A 23,508-nucleotide genomic window follows, 5' to 3' on the forward strand; every position below is an offset into this window, starting at 1 on the left:
AATGTACATACTGTGGTAACAGATTTCCTCCAGAGGACATTGGTCTATCTGTCCATCAAAACCTTTAATTAAATACATGAATGTAGTTGTACACCAGTATGAGCTGTGTACATATGAGCTCAGTTGGAAATTTAAATTGCACTTGATTGATAGATTTAGGTTTTGTCCATAATGTAGTGATAAACTTTCATATGGTGTTATCACATATCTAATTGAAAACCCCACTGAGTTACATTTCAGTTTTGAATTTTCTTTATTTTATTTCTATTTTTTGGGTACAATGAGAAAGAATTCTGCAGAGCCGACAGATTTAATATATCAGTCATCTGTGTCACTGCCCAGTCAGCCCGGAGCGATGGAACAGTGATTGTCTGCCATACAGAGTTACAAATGATGTGAATCTTATGCATGCACAGTGCACTATGGGACATCTGTGTAGGCTGCATACTCACAAGTTCTTTCAAATATGGTACACATCCGAGCACTTGCTGCATGGACAGCATTTGCATGCTGCACAATGTCAACGCACTAGCACATACTCCTTTCACACCGCCGTCATTATGGTTTCAGACAGGTGTCTCTCTCTCTCTACTTTTCTGTTTTATAGAGGGTATTTTACAGGTGTCTGATGAGCTCATCATGGGAACCTTGAGGAAATTATGCAAATTAGCTGGATTGGAGATTTTGAAAGAGGAGCCCTGGCTATAGTCCAGTCCCTGCCACTTTTCTCAGCTCACTCCATGTTGGGTTGAGACGTTGGTTGATTAAAGTCAGTAATATTGAAATAATTAACTTAAATGAAAATTACTGATAAAGCATGGCCCACCATTTGGCCTCTCAGATTTGCTATGGCTTTAACATGCAGTTGCAAAAGAGCTCCGTTTTGCAGATTTGCATCCTGACCATTTCCACATGGTGCTATATGTGTTAGTTTTACCATGTTTGAGCAAAACGGTGTCTCACAGATAAACACTCGGAGGTCACTCCAGAACGGTATATGGGAGGTCGATATTCTCTGATTTCTGGATCCAAGCCGCAAGGCCCAAGATTAATCACCTGCAACATTCGCTTCCAGAACTAATAAGGAGATATCCACATGTTGCCGATTACAAGCAATCAGTCCCACAGAGAAAGGATTAAAAACGTGATAGCGCTCCCTTTCATCAGTATAAAGTAAAAAAAGAAAAAATCTTAACTCAAATTTACTATTTTTATAATGCAAATTTTTTTTTGTTTCTCATGGATGGGTTTTTTTTAATCGTAAGCTGTTAACAATATTATACTTAAAACAGGGGCCAGTTTAAAATGCACAGTGGTTTTGCAAGATCTCTCGTTGCCTTCGAAAAGGAAAATGTGTTTACACTGAAGTTAATGCATTTACAACAGATGGTGTGCATTAAATACACAGAACATGTGAGAGGTGAGCACTGGGTTTTATGGCAAGCAGCTCGCATAGACATCTTTGTCATGATTTCTATTTCAGTGGGTTGTTTGTTGTCTTTATGCATGAACATGATGTATTTCATCATTCAACGGATGGGTCTCTGTGTAGTGGACTGATGTGTAAAGTAGCTATAGCATATTAAGATTAACATGTACTTTATTAATCCCCGTAGGGAAATTCACCCTCTGCATTTAACCCATCCTATTGTACAGGAGCGGTAGGCAGCTGCAGAACCCGGGGACCAACTCCATTTCTTCTTTTCATTGCCTTGGTCAGAGGCACCGACAGGAGTATTAACCCTAACATGCATGTCTTTTTGATGGTGGGAGGAAACCCACGCAGACACGGGGAGAACATGCAAACTCCACACAGAAAGGACCTGGAATGGTCTGCAATTCAAACCCAGGACCTTCCTTCTGTGAGGCAACAGTGCTAACCACTGAGCCACCATGCTTCCCTTCATTATAAAATACACTTATATATATATATATGAGCCTGGTGATTTAGGTTCATATCAAGAAAATGTAAATTAACAATTTTATTTATTTATTTCTCATCCCTCCCCACCCCTTTTTTTCCCTCCCCAATTACTTCCGGCCAATTGCCTCACTCTTCCGAGCTGTCCCGGTCGCTGTTCTACCCCCTCTGCCAAGACGGGGAGGGCTGCAGACTACCACATGCCTCATCCGATACATGTGGAGTTGCCAGCCACTTCTTTTCACCTGACAGTGAGGAGTTTCGCCAGGGGGACGTAGCGCGTGGGAGGATCATGCTAGTCCCCCCAGTCCCCCCCCCCCCCGAACAGGCGCCCTCACTGACCAGAGGAGGCGTTAGTGCAGCAACCAGGAAACATACCCACATCCAGCTTCCCACCCGCAGATGTGGCCAATTGTGTCTGTAGGGACGCCCGACCAAACTGGAGGTAACACGGGGATTCGAACCAGCGATCCCCGTGTCGGAAGGCAACGGAATAGACCACTACGCTACCCGGATGCCCCAACAATTTTATATTTTGTTTAGGTAAACACTTTTCAAGGCTCCTAAAAACCTAGTTTTGAGTCTGGAATCTCATATTGCATACATTTGTGTGCTTAGATGGTGGTGTTTTTCATTAAAATGCTACAGAATGATCCAGTGACAAAGTACTGTAGTACGTACACCGCTAAGACCATGTTATAAAGACCCAAACACTGTCAACGACCTGGTATATCAATGGTCATTCAGTTAAATAGACCAACCAGCCAAGTGCTGGTAAGTGCGTGACATCGGCACTAGCTTGTGCCCTTTGACTAACAGCTGCTCTAAAGAGGAACTGGATAGCAAAATCTAGTGGCGAGACAATGGGCAGCCCAGTGACACCCCTCTCGCTCCGCCACGTTATGGCAACAAGAAGTAGTGTAAAGGATGATTAAATGAGACAGAGTTGTTTCAAGTTGTCATGCAAGGCTGAAACTCGGTGGACTATGAACAGTTTCATTTGAGTGATGTGACGTGGTCTAACATGAAAGTGGCCACGAGGGTGGACGCAGGTTGGAAACGAAATTACCACACTCCTGGAGGTGTTATTTAGGGCTCTCATCTGCCGCGCGCCCATGCAGGTGACTCACTGTAAATTCTGTAAGTGGGAGCAAAGCCTCCACTCATCCATCTGAAAATAACCTTACCTGGATTGAATGCAAATACTAGACCATCTGTCCCAGCTGATAATTGTCTTACGCTCGGTGTGTACATCATAAAGGTCTGAAAGATATGGGTATCTAAAAATTTTCAGCAATTTAATTTGCTGTGCAGATGGTGGATGTTGGTATCCATGTGTGTGTTTTAGTAGCTGTGTTACTGTGGTGTGAATGAGATAATGATACTGTTCCAAGTTACATTAAGATGAAACCTGTCAACCTCGACGACTGTGCCGCAATGCTGTGTTGTCTCGGTGCTGCGGTGGTATTTTTAGTTCTCTTGCAAAAAGCTTCTCCTTGATATGTCAGGATTAAAGGATTCCAAAAGGGGTGTGTGTGTGTGTGTGTGTGTGTGTGTGTGTGTGTGTGTGTGTGTGTGTGTGTGTGTGTGTGTGTGTGTGTGTGTGTGTGTGTGTGTGTGTGCGCGCGCGCGCGCACTCAGCTACACCTAAAAGTACCACTTTTGAGTTTTTTAACCATAAGAGAGGACATTTTCGCAAAGTGAGGACAATTTGTCAGTCCACCGCCACACTTCTGCTAAGGGTTTATTTTAGGGTTAGGACTTGTGCTTTAGTTTTAGTGTGTGCAGCTGTGGTTTTCCGAAGGTAGTTGTATTGGTTCTGCGGGTTCACCAAGGTCGGTGACTTCATCTTTACAAAGCAGAATAAAGCAAAACACATGTGGTCAAAATCAAGTAGAGATGCTTTTGAAGAGACCAGTAAACTGAACCAAATCACCAAATTTCAAAGAAGAAACTGAAATCGATGCTTGGTGTTTCTTAAACTCGGAGCATAAAAGTGAAAGAAATCTTTTTGAGAACAGTAAAGTACCTCCTTTATTTTTATCTACTGCCTTGCCTTCACCCACAGCAGATAATTCAATATCCCATCAGAGTCAGATATGAAAATTATATTCTTAGTTTTCAATGTTCCATAGACTTCAGTGGTACACATCTACTCGTACGCTTGTTCAATCACGTGTAAATAACAACAGCTCAAATTCCAATTATCTGCTTGTTGAAAAGCCTAATGGTAGTCTACCTAACGATACAAAAGGAGGCAAATCGCTACACAGTCCTGACACATTGTGTTATTCTTTTTTAGAGGCTTCTACTTTATAATCAAATTGCGAGTATACGTTTAAGGTACAGACGTGAAATTCGGAGGTCATAGACAATGGACTTTAATTGTAATGCTGACAATGTCGGTGACATTAAAAAGAAGGCCACATGAAGCTTGTACAGGAGAAGAAGAAAAACGTGATCATCGCTCTACTGGTGCCCCTCTGTTCGCATATTTTGTTTTTACTGCATTTAAACAAAGCCACAGCTGTTGAAAAGAATATATTTCAGAGATTATACAACGCTAAAGGGGCGGCGCAGTGGTTAGCGCGGTCGCCTCACAGCAAGAAGGCCCTGGGTTTGAGCCTTGGTGGGTCGTCCCGGGGTCGTCCTCTGTGTGGAGTTTGCATGTTCTCCCCGTGTCTGCGTGGGTTTCCTCCGGGTGCTCTGGTTTCCTTCCACAGTCCAAAGACATGAAGGTCAGGCGAATCGGCCGTACTAAATTGTCCCTAGGTGTGAATGGGTTGGCCGTGTGTGATGGCCTTGCGACCTGTCCAGGGTGTCTCCCCGCCTGCCGCCCAATGATTGCTGGAATAGGCTCCAGCATCCCCGGGATCCTGAGAGCAGGATAAGTGGTTCAGATAATGGATGGATGGATGGACAACGCTAAAGGAATAGCTGCATCTCTATGACATCATGATCTTTTTACGACCAAACAACAGGCAGCGTCACCTCACAAAACAACTCAAAGGTTAGGCACTGGCCCCCTGCATGCTGACTTTCTCTAGCGAGGTGATATGGCCTTTGCAGTTACCTAATGAACAAATAAGTGCATCTCAGCACTCATAACAAATGATATCAAACAAACGAAGAACGAAACATTATTGATTGAAGAGGTGTAGGCTGAAGCTTTAGCTTATTATGCCTACACTTTTTACCTGATATGAAAACCAAACAATACAAAACAACAGCCACAAACTTTTCTCTTTTCTGTTTACAGAGTAATTTCACACTAAAACAACTTTTTTCATATTTTTAATATTTCAATCATGTCAATCCATTATGTTCAAACCTCCATTTTATATTTGTTCATTGTTATTTTTGAGCATTATTTTTAAATTCACAAAGTGTATTACACATTTTTAATTCCCTGTCACAGTTGTTCCATAAATTAACCCCTTTAACAGTTATACATCTATATATTTGTCCTTTCCCTTGTTTTAAACATGCAGTCTTCTAAGTCCGTACTGACTCTCACTGATTTTAAACAGGCTTTGCAGACAGTCAGGAAACAAGTTTTTTTCTTTTACCTTGTACATTATTTGTGCAGTTTTAAAGTCAACCAGATTACTGAACTTTAAAACATGAGCGTTAATAAATAGTGCACTGGTTGATTCATAATAATCCATTTGATGTACAATTCTTATAGCTCTCTTCTGTAGTGTGAAAAATGGATTTGTGTTGGTTTTGTTTCCCCATACCTCCACACAGTAAGTAACACACAGTAAGTAATGTATGGAACTATAAGAGAACTTTTCAGTATATTTAGTGAGTTCTGGTTCAAGATATCTTCAGTTTTATATAATAATGCAATGTATTTAGACGACTCTGATTCGTCATGATTTAGGTGTGGTTTCCAGCATAGTTTGTGATCTATTATCACTCCCAAGAATTTGTTCTCAAACTCTTTCAATTTCATTATCATTGATTGTGATTTTAATATTGGAATTGATTTTACGATTACCAAACACAATGAATTTAGTTTTATTTAAATTTAATGATAATATATGAATGTCAAACCATTTATTTAAAGTTATCCCCTCTCTTTTGATTACTTCCAAAAGTTGTTTCATGTTTTTCCCAGAGAAAATATATTGGTATCATCTGCAAATAATACAAACTTTAATAATTAAGATACCTTACAGATGTCATTTATGTAGACTATAAACAGTTTGGGCCCAATGCAGAGCCTTGAGGCATCCCACATGTAACCTTTCTGAGTTCAGACTCAGTGCTATATAGTATCTGTATAGATGCCTATTCTCAAGATAACTGCTAAACCAGGAGTATGCCACCCCTCTAATTCCATATTTTTCTAGCATCTTCATAAGAACACCATGATCAATGGTATGAAAATCATTTTTCAATGATTAATGATTTCAATAAAAAACCCAACTGTATACTTTTTGTTGCCTGTTGCTGTGGACACTTCCTCCACTTGTTCCATTACTGCCAGTGAAGTGAACCTGTTGGACCGAAATCCATACTGGTGATCACTAGTAAACTGTATTTATCAATGAAACCGTCAAGTTTTTAAAGATTTTTTTCTAATATTTTAGAGAACTGAGGAAGCAAAGAAACCAGTCTATAGTTGGAAAATTAGTGTTTATCCCCAACACAACTCAACAAAGCATTTGAACTGACTTAGATTGTTTCAATATTGTCCTGAGTGAATAAGGTTCACTCACTCTTAAAATCCCTGCCTCTTTTTTAATTCTATGTATGAATTATGCTTGGTTGACTGACAGCTAGTTATCACATAGTGGGCATCGCTGGAATTACTTGTCATGGTCCCCGAACTAGCAAGCAAAAGTTGCTTCTCTAATGATTCAGTCAAGGAATTGAATAGCCTTTGGTGTGAGGCTTGGATAAGAATATGCAAATGATTGAATTAGGATTCATTGGTTTATTCCAACTAAAGTTTCTATGTCACAAATGGAGCAGAAAAACAACTAATAAATTGTGTTTTTTGTTTTTTCTATTTGTAAGACAATGAACAGCACAGTGGTTAGCGTGGTCGCCTTACAGCAAGAAGGTCCTGGGTTCAAGCCCTGGGGTAGTCCAACTTTGGAGGTTGTCCCGGGTCATCCTCAGTCTAGAGTTTGCATGTTCTCCCCGTGTCTGCGGGGTTGCCTCCTGGTGCTCCAGTTTCCTCCCACAGTCCAAAGACATGTAGGTCAGGTGAATCGGCCGTACTAAATTGTCCGTGTGTGTGTGTGTGAGCCGTGTGTGTGAGCCGTGTGTGTGAGCCGTGTGATGGCCTGGCGACCTGTCCAAGGTGTCTCCCCGCCTGCCGCCCAATGACTGCTGGGATAGGCTCCAGCATCCCCACGATCCTGAGAGCAGGATAAGCGGTTTGGATCATGGATGGAATATTAAAATCACCTCATACCAACTTATTAGTTAATTTACCATAGTCCATCCATCATATCCTTGAATTGGTCAATGCATGTTCCTGGTGTTCTATATACACAGCTTATAAATATATTTCTAGATTATTCCTTCAATTTCAATAGCCAAGCATCCCATGATATTGTCTATAGTAGTTTTCATGTTCTCTATAGGCTTACATTTGAGAGCTGTCTCCACATACAAGGCCACTCTTCCCCCCTTTTTGTTGGCTCTATTCACCTGAAACATCTCATATCCCTTCAATTCAACATCCACATCTTTTATCATCATTAACCATGTCTCTGATATTGCAATAACATTGAATCTGATGGATCTGACTCAAGTAATCTTTCATTAAAAAAAAAAGATACTGTAGAGGCTTCTACTATTAAGATGTATTAATGGCAGTCCTGTTATGAGGTTATTGTTGAACTGGTCTTCTGTATAGTAATAACAGTTTATATTGTTGTACAAAAATTTCTCTGGATCAATGCAGTTCTCAATATTTTAAGGCTTTTAATCTCTATATTCAAAAGTCTTAAAGTTACAGTTTTCACTACTTTGGGGATTGTTCAAGTAAATCTCCACTTAATTTGATTTGTTGTCTAATTCCTCGTCCACAATATTACCTTACAGATCGTGATGATTCTCACGTCCTATCATTATCCATCCATCCATCCATTATCCGAACCGCTTACCCTGCTCTCAGGCTCACGGGGATGATGGAGCCTATCCCAGCAGTCATTTGATGGCAGGCGGGGAGACACCCTGGACAGGCCGCCAGGCCTTCACAGGGCCAACACACACACACACACATTCACACCTAGGGACAATTTAGTATGGCCGATTCACCTGACCTACATGTCTTTGGACTGTGGGAGGAAACCGGAGCACCCGGAGGAAACCCATGCAGACACGGGGAGAACATGCAAACTCCACACAGAGGACGACCCGGGATGACCCCCAAGGTTGGACTACCCCGGGGCTCGAACCCAGGACCTTGTTGCTGTGAGGCGACCGCACTAACCACCGTGCCACCGTGCCGCCACCCCATCATTATTCATTGTTGTAACACATACAATCCACTTGGAACAACCGCCCCCCCCCCCCGCCCCCCGTGAAATCATCTGAATTGATCCAGATCTCTGAGCTCTCGCACCGTAATTACTTTGGCTTCTTCAGGTGTTTCATATAGTCGTACCATCACTTTGTAATTTCTTGTCCATGTTTCTTGTATTTTGTTTAGTTTCCTTGGGATGCGTGCATGTCGGCGTTCTTTGTAAGATGTTCGTTCACATACACCTCAGTCCCCTGCAGCTTTCTGGCCTGCCTCAATAGCTCAGTTTTGGGCTTCCTGTTCACAAACCGAACTACGATGGCAGCTTTTGTTTTGCGGTCCTTTCAGGTGTGGCAAGCTGCAATGTTGTCACTTTGGATGATCATATCTTTACTTTCCAATAACTTTGTGACTTGCCGTTCCAGCGCTTGTCGTTCATCTGCCGGGCGTCTGCTCTGTTGTTAAATCCGGCCATAGTCCTGGCATATGTTCGGTGTGTGGTGTCTAGTGCGTTTATGATTAAATCCTCCATTCTGGGGGGCGTCCGGGTGGTGTGGCAGTCTATTCCGTTGCCTACCAACAAGGGGATCGCCGGTTTGAATCCCCGTGTTACCTCCGGCTTGGTCGGGCGTCCCTACAGACACAATTGGCCGTGTCTGCGCGTGGAAAGTCGGATGTGGGTATGTGTCCTGGTCGCTGCACTAGCGCCCCCTCTGGTCGGTCGGGGCACCTGTTTGGGGGGGGGCAGGGGGGAATAGCATGAACCTTGCACGCGCTACGTCCCCCTGGTGAAACTCCTCACTGTCAGGTGAAAAGAAGCGGCTGGCGACTCCACATGTATCGGGGGAGGCATGTGGTAGTCTGCAACCCTCCCCGGATCGGCAGAGGTCAGGACGGCTCGGAAGAGTGGGGTAATTGGCTGGGTACAATTGGAGGGGAAAAGGAGGGGCGGGGGTCCTCCATTCTGATGTATTGTTGCAAGTCATCAATACTTCACTCTAGGTTTTCAGTTTCTTTTTCTTTTTCTTTTTTGCTCTTCTCCTTAACAAGATTATTCAGTTGTTCCACCTCATCCACCAGGTTAATTAGCTTAGTTTGTTGTTCAGCCACTTTAGTACGCTCCTCCAACAAGAAATTCAGGGATTTTCCGATCTCCTCCAACTCTTCTTCGACAGCTGGTAACTCTCTCCGGTGGCATTTTCGGTCGTGAGGCAAAGTTGAGTTTGGGATCCCTCTCGAACTTCAGCGGAGACTTCAGTGGCAAATATTGCTAGTAAAACCTGGGTAAAAGCAATGTGCCGGTCTCACCACCTAATATATCACCTTACAGAAACATTTATGTCTTATTTATCTGACACCTAATGGACAAGTGTACTGTAAAAGCATTCCTTACAGGCCCACGCTGAAAGTGAAGCAAATAACACAAGTAAATGTGATAAAACAATTTCACTCCTGGGTTCAGTCAACCTTGTCAGCTTGTGAGGACCATTTAAGGACACTACTGTGTTCAAACCCTGGCCTGACATGCTTTGCTTCTTTGTAAAGAAGGTGCATCTCTCGAGAGAACTGGGGAATTTCATCCTAATTGGAGCAACTGAGCAGTAAATGACAACTATGCCGTAAACAGACCCAATATATATATACTCTCAGTTAGGAGGTGGCCTCCTCCTAAGAGAGACTGTGACATCTCTATTTTCGAGTATCGAGCAGCAAAATGATATAATGACGTAGTTATCTCTGCAGTGTGCAATACACAGCATCACATATTTCATGGACTTTTAGGATTGGACCCTTTCACCAAGCAAGTGGCATCCATAGCTGTACAAAAGCTTGGGAATGCTCCCACTGAGGAACCCTGGACTCATGCGTAGACTCGGGACATCTGGCAACTATATATTGATATAGCTGCCAGATGTCCCGGGTTAAATAGTTTTCAACCCTTTCAGTTTGGGTGTTTATGCTGTGGCATCCCTTTGCTATTCACAGATTCATCCTCGACCACACTTGGAGCAATATTCTTGATTTGTGTTCCAGTTGTAGCGCCAACAGCTTCCAATACACAGCGTCATGCACGAAGGCAGCTTGTTTCCATGCAACTTTCCTTTGAATTGTGGAAAAAGGAAAGTGTCTGTGCACTGTTGGACACCACTTTAGGACAATCAAAGTTGGATGCCTTGCATGACTGATTTATGTTTGTGAATGACCTCAATCATCACTATTGCATTATTCCATTTTTTCCAGCTGCCAGGATGCATGTAGCTGCAATAACTTGTTTCTATGGAGGTGGCACAAGCGCCACAGTAGACGGGGTGTCCAGGTAGCATAGTGGTCTATTCCGTTGCCTACCAACACCGGGATCGCCGGTTCGAATTCCCGTGTTACCTCCGCTTTGGTCAGTCGTCCCTACAGACACAATTGGACGTGTCTGCGGGTGGGAAGCCGGATGTGGGTATGTGTCCTGATCACTGCACTAGCACCTCCTCTGGTCGGTTGGGGCACCTGTTGGGGTGGGGGGGGGGACACTGAGGGAATAGCGTGGTCCCTCCACGTGCTACATCGCCCTGGCGAAACTCCTCACTGTCAGGTGAAAAGAAGTGGCAGGCAACTCCACATGTATCGGAGGAGGCATGTGGTAGTCTGCAGGTGGGAAGCCGGATGAGGGTATGTGTCCTGGTCGCTGCAGTAGTGCCTCCTCTGGTCGGTCGGGGGCACTGAGGGAATAGCGTGATCTCCACACACTACGTCCCCCCTGGTGAAACTCCTCACTGTCAGGTGAAAAGAAGCAGCTGGCGACTCCACATATATCGGAGGAGACGTGGTAGTCTGCAGCCCTCCCTCGATCAGCAGAGGGGGTGGAGCAGCGACCGGGACGACTCGGAAAATAGAGTAATTGGCCAAATACAATTGGGGTGAAAAGGGGGGGGGGTCAACAGTAGACGTTGAGAGAGCTCACATCTTAGACACAGTCAGTCACAACAATATCCAATTCCGATCAAATCGATTTGGTTTCCATCCACTTTTAACTTTCAAGCATTCCCAATACGTTCCTGCTGCCATGGAATGCAAGCACGTGGGTTTTTCTCAGCACCACCTGCTGGGAACTCCTAATGAGTTACAGTAGTAAAACGGCTGTAAGTCTAATGAGTTACAGTGGTGTACCTGTTGAGCGCTCCTTAAGACTAGTGTACCGAAGAAATCTTTGCTATAAGGAAGAAATGTTGATAATATTTCCACACTCCTTTTCATGAAAGCAGGACCGAAATTACATCACTCTGACAAATTTCAGGCAGTTAAGACCAATTTCCTACTCTGAGATGCTTGATAACCACGAGCCCAGATCTAGTTTTTGAAGTATCAGATGAATAAGCTTCCTTAGCGGTGTGTGACACCTCCGCGTCCTCCGCCCATGAATACTTCAGATTCAACAGTCGACGTCCCATCATCCAAATTTAAGCCTACTGAGATCCAAAGAAACTCTTAGCAGCAACAGGGCAGACCAGGTTGGTTATAAATGGAGGAAGAATGGCTGCCTTTGTCTCTCTGAAGTTGCTTTTTGACTTCATTTGTATTACAGATTCACTACAGACGCCCACTCTTGTACAAACTTGCAAGACAAATTATAGTCACTGTTTGGATCAAAACTACGAAGGCAATTTGTCCAAGATGGGGTAAACCATTTCACAGAATGTTGACCGCTCTTTTTTTCACTGCTGAAGAGAAATAATTGAACATGAATAATTTATTTTAACAGATAGTCAAAAACAGCCTCAAATCCAACCCAGTGGGTGAGAAATATTCTATAAATTTGACAACAAGAGTCAGCTTATTGCAGGTTACACATAGTACAATGAGCAATTTTCCAACAACGTTGATGGGGGTATTCCACGTTCTGTCAAATTGTGAGTGGCTTGAGTCATTACCTGAGTGTGGTGTATGTATTTGATATTCTGCAAAAACATTTTATTATTTTTTTTAGGGAGGGTAAAAAACAGAATTATTTCCTCTTTATAGAGTTATACCATAAAGATCAACTCCTTTATTCCGTTGCCTACCAGCATGGGGAACGCCGGTTCGAATCTCCGTGTTGCCTCCGGCTCAGTCGGGCGGTCCCTGCAGACACAATTGTCCTTGTCTGCATGGGGGGGAAAGCCGGATGTGGATATGTGTCCTGATCGCTGCACTAGCGCCTCCTCTGGTCGGTCAGGGCGCCTGTTCTGGGGGGAGGGGGGAACTGGGGGGAATAGCGTGATCCTCCCACGCGCGACATCCCCCCCCGGCGAAACCCCTCACTGTCAGGTGAAAAGAAGCGGCTGGCGACTCCACACGTATGGGGGGAGGCATGTGGTAGTCTGCAGCCCTCCCCAGATCGGCAGAGGGGGTGGAGCAGCTCATGAGTGAGGTGATTGGCCAGGTCCATTTGGGGAGGGGGAAAATGGAGGGGGGGGGTCAACTCATTTAGAGGTGAAAACAATTCTGTGTGTTCACACTGAATGCGGCGCCAAACGTGGCGTCGCTCTATTTGTATGTACAAAGCGAAGATGGTGTGAGGATCACAATAGAACATCTCCATGGTAACGTTCAGGTACCTTACCAGCACAGTAGCATCTTGCGTAGTAAATATGATAGAGCGTCAAGTCACGTCTTGATCTGTTGTTGTCGCTGGCAAAAGCAATCGCGAGTCCAATCTGGCATTCCTTTTGATGTGAGCACAGTAAGAGGAGGACTAAATGAAAAACACATTTTCACTTTTGTCGCCTCTTTTGTTCTGCACTTAATATATGCTTTCATTCAACACCATGTCCTAGAAATTCACACACACACACACACACACACAAACACACAAAAATCATTTTATTTTTGTGTTTAGAAGAATAATGATTTTCTTTCCCTGACAAAAACAACAACATGTGTGTTGTGTCATCCCGCATATCCTGCGTCAACTCACATGCATGTCCAATGAGCGGGGTGGGGGGGGGGGGGTGAAGACAGATCTTGATGGGCCGAGAGAATAGGACTGATCTTCTACCGCCAGACTGAAACTTGCCAATGGCAGGTCGATGTCCACCTCCCTCTAAACGTGTCCAGATGTAATTGGTTGTTAGTAATCAAACTCTGTCCCCTCATAACCCCCCTCCCCCTCCGGCTGCTCTGTCTCATTAGGATGTGTGAAATTGTAGAAGTTTGCGGCGCCCCAAATGTTGTTTTATGAGACCTTTAACCGTTCATCGCTGTATAATAGTAGTTAAGTATATGAAAGGGCGTCCGGGTGTCATGGCGTTTCTATTCCGTTGCCTACCAACATGGGGATCGGTGGTTCGAATCCCTGTGTTACTGGCTTGGCCGTGTCCATGGGTGAGAACCGGATGTGGGTATGTGTCCTGATCGCTGCACTAGCACCTCCTCTGGTCGGTTGGGGCGCCTGTTAGGGGGGAGGAGGGGGGGGGAATACTGTGATCCTCCCACGTGCTATACGTCCCCCTGGGGAAACTCCTCACTGTCAGGTGAAAAGAAGCGGCTGGTGACTCCACACGTATCGGAGGAGACGTGGTAGTGGCCGGATACAACTAGGGAGAAAAAGGGGGGGAAATGAAAAAAATATATATATAATTATATATATATTTGTGATATTCTACCAGAAACTATCCACTGCCAGTGGTCAGAAGAGAGTAAAAGCATAGAAAAGGTCAAGAAGAAGAAAGAGGCTGAGCATCACTAAAAAGAAGTCCCTGAGGACTGGTGGACAGACTGTTGAAAAGACAGTTCACAGATCGACCTGTGCAGGGAAACTACATGGTACAAATGTATAGGTTAAGTTTTAAAAATGATTAGTATATATATATATATATATATATATGTGGGGGGAGGGGTTAAACAAAGGCTTCAACGGTGGAACTGGCGGAAGACGTCTCCAGGACACAATGGCAGAGAAGGCTGCAACAGAGGGGGGTCCCCAATCGTCTTGGTCCTCCATGCCATTGGACTCTGGCCTCCCCCTGCCGAGGACCGTGTGGTGGCTGCAGGTGCATCAGCCACTCCACGTACAAAGCTGTCACGCGCAGGCGTCCTCCCATTATGCGGCTCCGGGATCGGCCTCTGTGCCCTCCTGAGGACCCAGAGGGACCCAGAGGGAGGACGGGAACATAGTAACTTCAGTTATTCTGCAGGCAGCAGCAGTTGTAACAACTTAACATTCCTAAACACAACGCAGGAGAAGAAACACTGAATGGGTCAGCCGGCAGTTTTAATCAGATGAGAAGACATCACCATTATGAACAAAGCAGGTCAATCCTAATCTGGAAACCAGCATGTATCCTTCGTCATTCTGTTCATTCTTTAATCCCGTGGATGACAACAACTGTGACGTCACAAGGACAGGAATATGTCACACTGCAGTCCTCTGCTGTCCAATAGAATACCCTGCGGGCTTGACTCAGTCGAAAGTCTACCCTACACGGGAAGGGGGTCGCCTCTGCAGGAGTTAACGTGCTCCTTGACTCAGTCGAAAGTCTACCCTACATGGGAAGGGGGTCGCCTCTGCAGGAGTTAACATGCTCCTTGACTCAGTTAAAAGTCTACCCTACATGGGAAGGGGGTCGCCTCTGCAGGAGTTAACATGCTCCTTGACTCAGTCGAAAGTCTACCCTACATGGGAAGGGGGTCGCCTCTGCAGGAGTTAATGTGCTCCTTGACTCAGTCGAAAGTCTACCCTACATGGGAAGGGGGTCGCCACTGCAGGAGTTAACATGCTCCTTGACTCAGTCGAAAGTCTACCCTACATGGGAAGGGGGTCGCCTCTGCAGGAGTTAATGTGCTCCTTGACTCAGTCGAAAGTCTACCCTACATGGGAAGGGGGTCACCTCTGCAGGAGTTAACGTGCTCCTTGACTCAGTCGAAAGTCTACCCTACATGGGAAGGGGGTCGCCTCTGCAGGAGTTAACATGCTCCTTGACTCAGTTAAAAGTCTACCCTACATGGGAAGGGGGTCGCCTCTGCAGGAGTTAACATGCTCCTTGACTCAGTCGAAAGTCTACCCTACATGGGAAGGGGGTCGCCTCTGCAGGAGTTAATGTGCTCCTTGACTCAGTCGAAAGTCTACCCTACATGGGAAGGGGGTCGCCTCTGCAGGAGTTAATGTGCTCCTTGACTCAGTCGAAAGTCTACCCTACATGGGAAGGGGGTCGCCTCTGCAGGAGTTAACGTGCTCCTTGACTCAGTCGAAAGTCTACCCTACATGGGAAGGGGGTCGCCTCTGCAGGAATTAACATGCTCCTTGACTCAGTCGAAAGTCTACCCTACATGGGAAGGGGGTCACCTCTGCAGGAGTTAACATGCTCCTTGACTCAGTTAAAAGTCTACCCTACACGGGAAGGGGGTCGCCTCTGCAGGAGTTAACGTGCTCCTTGACTCAGTCGAAAGTCTACCCTACATGGGAAGGGGGTCGCCTCTGCAGGAGTTAACATGCTCCTTGACTCAGTCGAAAGTCTACCCTACATGGGAAGGGGGTCGCCTCTGCAGGAGTTAATGTGCTCCTTGACTCAGTCGAAAGTCTACCCTACATGGGAAGGGGGTCGCCTCTGCAGGAGTTAATGTGCTCCTTGACTCAGTCGAAAGTCTACCCTACATGGGAAGGGGGTCGCCTCTGCAGGAGTTAACGTGCTCCTTGACTCAGTCGAAAGTCTACCCTACATGGGAAGGGGGTCGCCTCTGCAGGAATTAACATGCTCCTTGACTCAGTCGAAAGTCTACCCTACATGGGAAGGGGGTCACCTCTGCAGGAGTTAACATGCTCCTTGACTCAGTTAAAAGTCTACCCTACACGGGAAGGGGGTCGCCTCTGCAGGAGTTAACGTGCTCCTTGACTCAGTCGAAAGTCTACCCTACACGGGAAGGGGGTCGCCTCTGCAGGAGTTAACATGCTCCTTGACTCAGTCGAAAGTCTACCCTACATGGGAAGGGGGTCGCCTCTGCAGGAGTTAATGTGCTCCTTGACTCAGTCGAAAGTCTACCCTACATGGGAAGGGGGTCGCCTCTGCAGGAGTTAACGTGCTCCTTGACTCAGTCGAAAGTCTACCCTACATGGGAAGGGGGTCACCTCTGCAGGAATTAACATGCTCCTTGACTCAGTCGAAAGTCTACCCTACATGGGAAGGGGGTCGCCTCTGCAGGAGTTAATGTGCTCCTTGACTCAGTCGAAAGTCTACCCTACATGGGAAGGGGGTCGCCTCTGCAGGAGTTAACATGCTCCTTGACTCAGTCGAAAGTCTACCCTACATGGGAAGGGGGTCGCCTCTGCAGGAGTTAATGTGCTCCTTGACTCAGTCGAAAGTCTACCCTACATGGGAAGGGGGTCGCCTCCGCAGGAGTTAACATGCTCCTTGACTCAGTTAAAAGTCTACCCTACATGGGAAGGGGGTCGCCTCTGCAGGAGTTAACGTGCTCCTTGACTCAGTCGAAAGTCTACCCTACATGGGAAGGGGGTCGCCTCTGCAGGAGTTAACATGCTCCTTGACTCAGTCGAAAGTCTACCCTACATGGGAAGGGGGTCGCCTCTGCAGGAGTTAACATGCTCCTTGACTCAGTCGAAAGTCTACCCTACATGGGAAGGGGGTCGCCTCTGCAGGAGTTAACATGCTCCTTGACTCAGTCGAAAGTCTACCCTACATGGGAAGGGGGTCACCTCTGCAGGAGTTAACATGCTCCTTGACTCAGTCGAAAGTCTGCCCTACATGGGAAGGGGGTCGCCTCTGCAGGAGCTAACATGCTCCTTGACTCAGTTGAAAGTCTACCCTACATGGGAAGGGGGTCGCCTCTGCAGGAGTTAACATGCTCCTTGACTCAGTCGAAAGTCTACCCTACATGGGAAGGGGGTCACCTCTGCAGGAGTTAACATGCTCCTTGACTCAGTCGAAAGTCTACCCTACATGGGAAGGGGGTCGCCTCTGCAGGAGTTAACGTGCTCTGTCAATTCTGATAAAATGGCTTTTTGAGTCCACCATGTCAGGAAAGGACAACAGCACACTCTGTGCAGAGCTAAACCAGTTAGAGAGAGAGAGAGAGAGAGAGAGAGTGTGTGTGTGTGTGTGTGTGTGTGTGTGTGTGTTTAAAATTCTTCCAAGTCTATAAAAGCCACATTCAAATATGGACTTGAACAGAGACTTGTTCAAGCAGCATGTTGAAAGCCAAGGGCAAAGATTTGGCTTGGACAGACACACAGACAGTTCATTTGTCCTCAAGGAGGAAATTCTTTTCCGCGGCGGGCGCAAACAAACAAGTAAGACATAGAGAGAGTTATGCATAATTATACAAAATACCGGATTTACGGGGACACTTAATTACATAAAACACAGGATATACGGGGAAAGTTAATTACCAGGGTCACACAGCAGAGACAAATACACTCTTCACACCACAGACTGGATTTCTTGTAATTTATGACGAGGTTACTTTTGTTTATCCCCCCCCCCCACACACACACACACACTGATGGCCTTCTTCTGGCCCTGACAAAATGGATGTGAGCCTGAAGTGGCCCACATGTACAACAGCAAATCTGGCCCAAATATGCCAAATCAAATGTGAGCCTTCTTTGGCAAAGATGCGGTGCTCTCGGCAACATGTGATCTGGATGGGACCCTGAAGTGGCCCGTGTGGTAAAAGGTGAATATGGCCCAAATATCACAAAACAAATATGGGCCTCCTTTGGCAAATATGCGGCACATGTGGCATTGCTATGGCTTGGTTCTGGACCAGATCTGGCAAACAGGAGTGGACCACCCAAGTGCCATCATTCCACACGGTATGTGGACCGGATAAAAGTGTCGGTGTGGGACGGGTCCGGGCCACAGCAATTTTGCTACCTGGTTTGCTAAAACGGGCCTTTCTGCACATGGGTAGTGTATACCTTGGGCATGTGTGATGGTGAGGGCTTTGTGGATCAGGGATGAGGCGACACAGTCGGATAAGTTGAGGATTGTAACACCAATAAGTTTGCCGGATAAATGAGTTATCTTGAAGAGTTTATTCTTACTGGTGACTGTAAGCATATGAGGGGGGAAAAGCAGATGGCACCATCCAGAATAACTGGCTCAGTAATGCTACGGTACAGGGCAAGAAGAGGATGGCCTTGGACAGACGGGTGATTTAGTTTACGGACGGCTGTAAGCCTGTGTCGACAACGCTCATAAACGTCCATGGCGTGCTGGTTGAAGCTGAGGTTGTTGTCCAGTGTGATGCCGAGGTATCTGAAAGACTCCGCCGCCTCTTCCTTCTCTCCTTTGCTGGTGAGACTGGGGGGCTGGACTAGTGTTTGGGGGGGGGGTGCACGAGAGAGCAGTCCTTCACTTTTTGAGACGTTAAGGTGGCGAAAGTTATCGTGGCACCATGTGCTAAAATGGGATATGGGATTTGGTGGGGTCATATTTTTTTCATGATCATAATTTTTTCATGACCATATTGCAAGCTCACAAATTTACACTTGCTCTGATGCAAATATGAGTGCATATTAAAATCTTCTTCGGTAAACATATATCTCCCATGTTAGAGAAATGAGTTTTTACAGATTCAGTGTAAGCTTGTGTAGTATTGCAGTATCCGAAAGCGTAATGCATTTTACACAGTTTTTACAGTAGGGTCTGGAAGACAGACAAGCTGATTCACCTTCATCTTCACCTCACCATGATAACAAGTCAACCAGACGGTAATGTCCAGAGTTATCCTTCTGTTAAATCCAGAACTGTTAAAAGTTGAGGAGGGCGTGACCCCACTTTCCCCACTTACATCTTCCCCTCTGCTTCCCCACTTACATCTTCTCTCTCTGTTTCCCCTCTTACATCTACTCCTTTGTTTCCCCACTTACATCCTCCCCTCTGTTTCCCACTCACATCTGCTCCTCTATTTCCCCCACTTACATCTTCCCCTCTGTTTCCCCACTTACATCTTCTCCCTTATTTCCCCCACTTGCATCTTCTCCTCTATTTCCCCCACTTACATCTTCCCCTCTATTTCCCCACTTACATCTTCCCCTCTATTTCCCCACTTACATCTGCTCCCTTATTTCCCCCACTTGCATCTTCTCCTCTGTTTCCCCACTTACATCTTCTCCCTTATTTCCCCCACTTGCATCTTCTCCCTTATTTCCCCCACTTGCATCTTCTCCTCTATTTCCCCCACTTACATCTTCCCCTCTGTTTCCCCTCTTACATCTACTCCTCTATTTCCCCACTTTCATCTTCCCCTCTATTTCCTCACTGACATCTTCCCCTCTATTTCCCCACTTTCATCTTCCCCTCCATTTCCCCACTTACATCTTCCCCTCTATTTCCCCACTTACATCTTCCCCTCTATTTCCCCCACTTACATCTTCCCCTCTGTTTCCCCTCTTACATCTACTCCTCTATTTCCCCACTTTCATCTTCCCCTCTATTTCCTCACTTACATCTTCCCCTCTATTTCCCCACTTTCATCTTCCCCTCTATTTCCTCACTTACATCTTCCCCTCTATTTCCCCACTTACATCTTCCCCTCTATTTCCCCACTTACATCTTCCCCTCTATTTCCCCACTTACATCTTCCCCTCTATTTCCCCCACTTACATTTTCCCCTCTATTTCCCCACTTACATCTTCCCCTCTATTTCCACACTTACATCTTCCCCTCTATTTCCCCCACTTACATCTTCCCCTCTATTTCCCCCACTTACATCTTCCCCCTTATTTCCCCCACTTACATCTTCCCCTCTGTTTCCCCACTTACATCTTCTCCCTTATTTCCCCCACTTACATCTTCCCCTCTGTTTCCCCACTTACATCTTCCCCTCTATTTCCCCCACTTACATCTTCCCCTCTATTTCCCCACTTACATCTTCCCCTCTGTTTCCCCACTTACATCTTCCCCTCTATTTCCCCCACTTACATCTTCCCCTCTATTTCCCCATTTACATCCTCCCCTCTGTTTCCCCACTTACATCTTCCCCTCTATTTCCCCCACTTACATCTTCCCCTCTGTTTCCCCATTTACATCCTCCCCTCTGTTTCCCCACTTACATCTTCCCCTCTATTTCCCCCACTTACATCTTCCCCTCTGTTTCCCCACTTACATCTTCCCCTCTGTTTCCCCCACTTACATCTTCCCCTCTATTTCCCCCACTTACATCTTCCCCTCTATTTCCCCACTTACATCTTCTCTCTCTGTTTCCCCACTTACATCTTCCCCTCTATTTCCCCCACTTACATCTTCCCCTCTATTTCCCCCACTTACATCTTCCCCTCTATTCCCCCACTTACATCTTCCCCTCTGTTTCCCCCACTTACATCTTCCCCTCTATTTCCCCCACTTACATCTTCCCCTCTATTTCCCCACTTACATCTTCTCTCTCTGTTTCCCCCACTTACATCTTCCCCTCTATTTCCCCCACTTACATCTTCCCCTCTATTTCCCCCACTTACATCTTCCCCTCTATTCCCCCACTTACATCTTCCCCTCTGTTTCCCCCACTTACATCTTCCCCTCTATTTCCCCCACTTACATCTTCCCCTCTATTTCCCCACTTACATCTTCTCTCTCTGTTTCCCCCACTTACATCTTCCCCTCTATTTCCCCCACTTACATCTTCCCCTCTATTCCCCCACTTACATCTTCCCCTCTATTTCCCCACTTACATCTTCTCTCTCTGTTTCCCCACTTACATCTTCCCCTCTATTTCCCCCACTTACATCTTCCCCTCTATTTCCCCACTTACATCTTCCCCTCTATTTCCCCACTTACATCTTCTCTCTCTGTTTCCCCCACTTACATCTTCCCCTCTATTTCCCCACTTACATCTTCTCTCTCTGTTTCCCCACTTACATCTTCCCCTCTATTTCCCCCACTTACATCTTCCCCTCTATTTCCCCACTTACATCTTCTCTCTCTGTTTCCCCCACTTACATCTTCCCCTCTATTTCCCCACTTACATCTTCTCTCTCTGTTTCCCCCACTTACATCTTCCCCTCTATTTCCCCACTTACATCTTCCCCTCTATTTCCCCACTTACATCTTCCCCTCTATTTCCCCCACTTACATCTTCCCCTCTATTTCCCCACTTACATCTTCTCTCTCTGTTTCCCCCACTTACATCTTCCCCTCTATTTCCCCACTTACATCTTCTCTCTCTGTTTCCCCCACTTACATCTTCCCCTCTGTTTCCCCCACTTACATCTTCCCCTCTATTTCAAATGAGGGTGGTGACCAAACCAGGTCTGTAAGCTAACACATGGTACGGGCCTCTGAGGTTGTGTGTGTGTGTGTGTGTGTGTGTGTGTGTGTGTGTGTGTGTGTGTGTGTGTGTGTGTGTGTGTGTGTGCATGCTTATGTGTTGATGACCAAACATGCAGCTATTTTACACGTTTTCTTCCAACAGGATGTGACGTTTGAAGGGCAGAGCTGAGACGGCGATGAAAGGGGTTGCGTGGAAAGTAGATCTGTGCTTCTCTTTCAAAGCAGAGTGTTTTCTCATCTCAGCCGCTTCTCCGGCTGTATTTCGACACGGACTCAAACATGCTTGTGTTGAATATATTCAAAGACTCTGCTCGTGATAAACAGAATTCCAGATGATCTCACGAGTTGGTTTCTCGGTGTTGTTGTTGTTATCAGATGTCAACACAGACAAATTCTCTTGACGCAAAAGGTGATTTTGTAATATCATAGCACAGCACAAATTACTTAATTCTTGCATACAGTTTTAATTAGTAGTATTACAGTCCTTTACTTACATTTCAGCTACCATACCTCTAAAAATAAAATGTAAAAAAAGTTACCAGCTTTTGTGTTTGGTACAATCATAGTCCCCGGAGGCAGGAGTCTCCATGGACGATGATGTCCGCGGATGACATTGTGATGTGTAGCGAGAGTAGGGTGCAGGTGGAGGAGAGCCTGGAGAGGTGGAGGTATGCACTGGAGAGAAGAGGGATGAAAGTCAGTGGGAGCAATAGGGAATACCTATGCCTGAATGACAGGGAGGAGGATGGGATGGTGAGGATGCAAGGAGTAGAGGTGACGAAGGCATGTGAGTTTAAATACTTGGGGTCAACTGTCCAGAGTAATGGGGGGTGCAGAAGAGAGGTGAAGAAGAGAGTTCAGGCAGGGTGGAGTGGGTGGAGAAGGGTGTCAGGAGTGATTTGCGACAGAAGGGTACCAGCAAGAGTTAAAGGGAAAGTTTACAAGATGGTTGTGAGACCAGCTATGTTGTATGGTTTGGGGACAGTGGCACTGATGAAAAGACAGGAGGTGGAGCTGGAGGTGGTGGAGTTGACGATGCTAAGATTTTCACTGGGAGTGACGAAGAAGGACAGGATTAGGAACGATTATATTAGAGGGACCGCTCAGGTTGGACGGTTGGGACACAAAGCAAGAGAGGCAAGATTGAGATGGTTTGGACATGTGTGGAGGAGAGATGCTGGGTATATTGGGAGAAGGATGCTGAATATGGAGCTGCCAGGGAAGAGGAGAAGAGGAAGGCCAAAGAGGAGGTTTATGGATGTGGTGAGGGAGGACATGCAGGTGGCTGGTGTGACAGAGGAAGATGCAGAGGACAGGAAGAGATGGAAACGGATGATCCGCTGTGGCGCCCCCTAACGGGAGCAGCCGAAAGTAGTAGTAGTAGTAGTAGTGGTAGCAGTAGTAGTAGTAGTAGTCGTAGTAGTAGTCGTAGTAGTAGTAGTAGTTATAGTAGTAGTCGTAGTAGTAGTAGTAGTTATAGTAGTAGTAGTAGTAGTAATAGTAGTAGTAGTAGTCGTAGTAGTAGTCGTAGTAGTAGTAGTAGTTTGTGTTTGGTACAATCACACAAATTTTCTTTATCCTTTTTCCTTCGCCTTCGAAAAGTATGGAACCGTTGATAAAGAATTTTAATTAATTCACAAAATTAATGAATACGATAAGAGTTTCATGCATGCTAATGGTGATGTCTCCTGTCTCTGTGTTGTCTAAGGACACACCACTGATGTTCTAATTTGGCTCGTTTATCCTCGTTAGTCATGATGGGTCTTTAAAATAAATTTTGATGGTATGCTTGGCAATGTACTATTATGAGGCGGCATTAAACCCAACAAAAAAAATTGTCATTCCTT

This window comes from Lampris incognitus, chromosome 5 (genome assembly GCF_029633865.1).
Source record: "Lampris incognitus isolate fLamInc1 chromosome 5, fLamInc1.hap2, whole genome shotgun sequence".
Taxonomy (NCBI): Eukaryota; Metazoa; Chordata; class Actinopteri; order Lampriformes; family Lampridae; genus Lampris; species Lampris incognitus.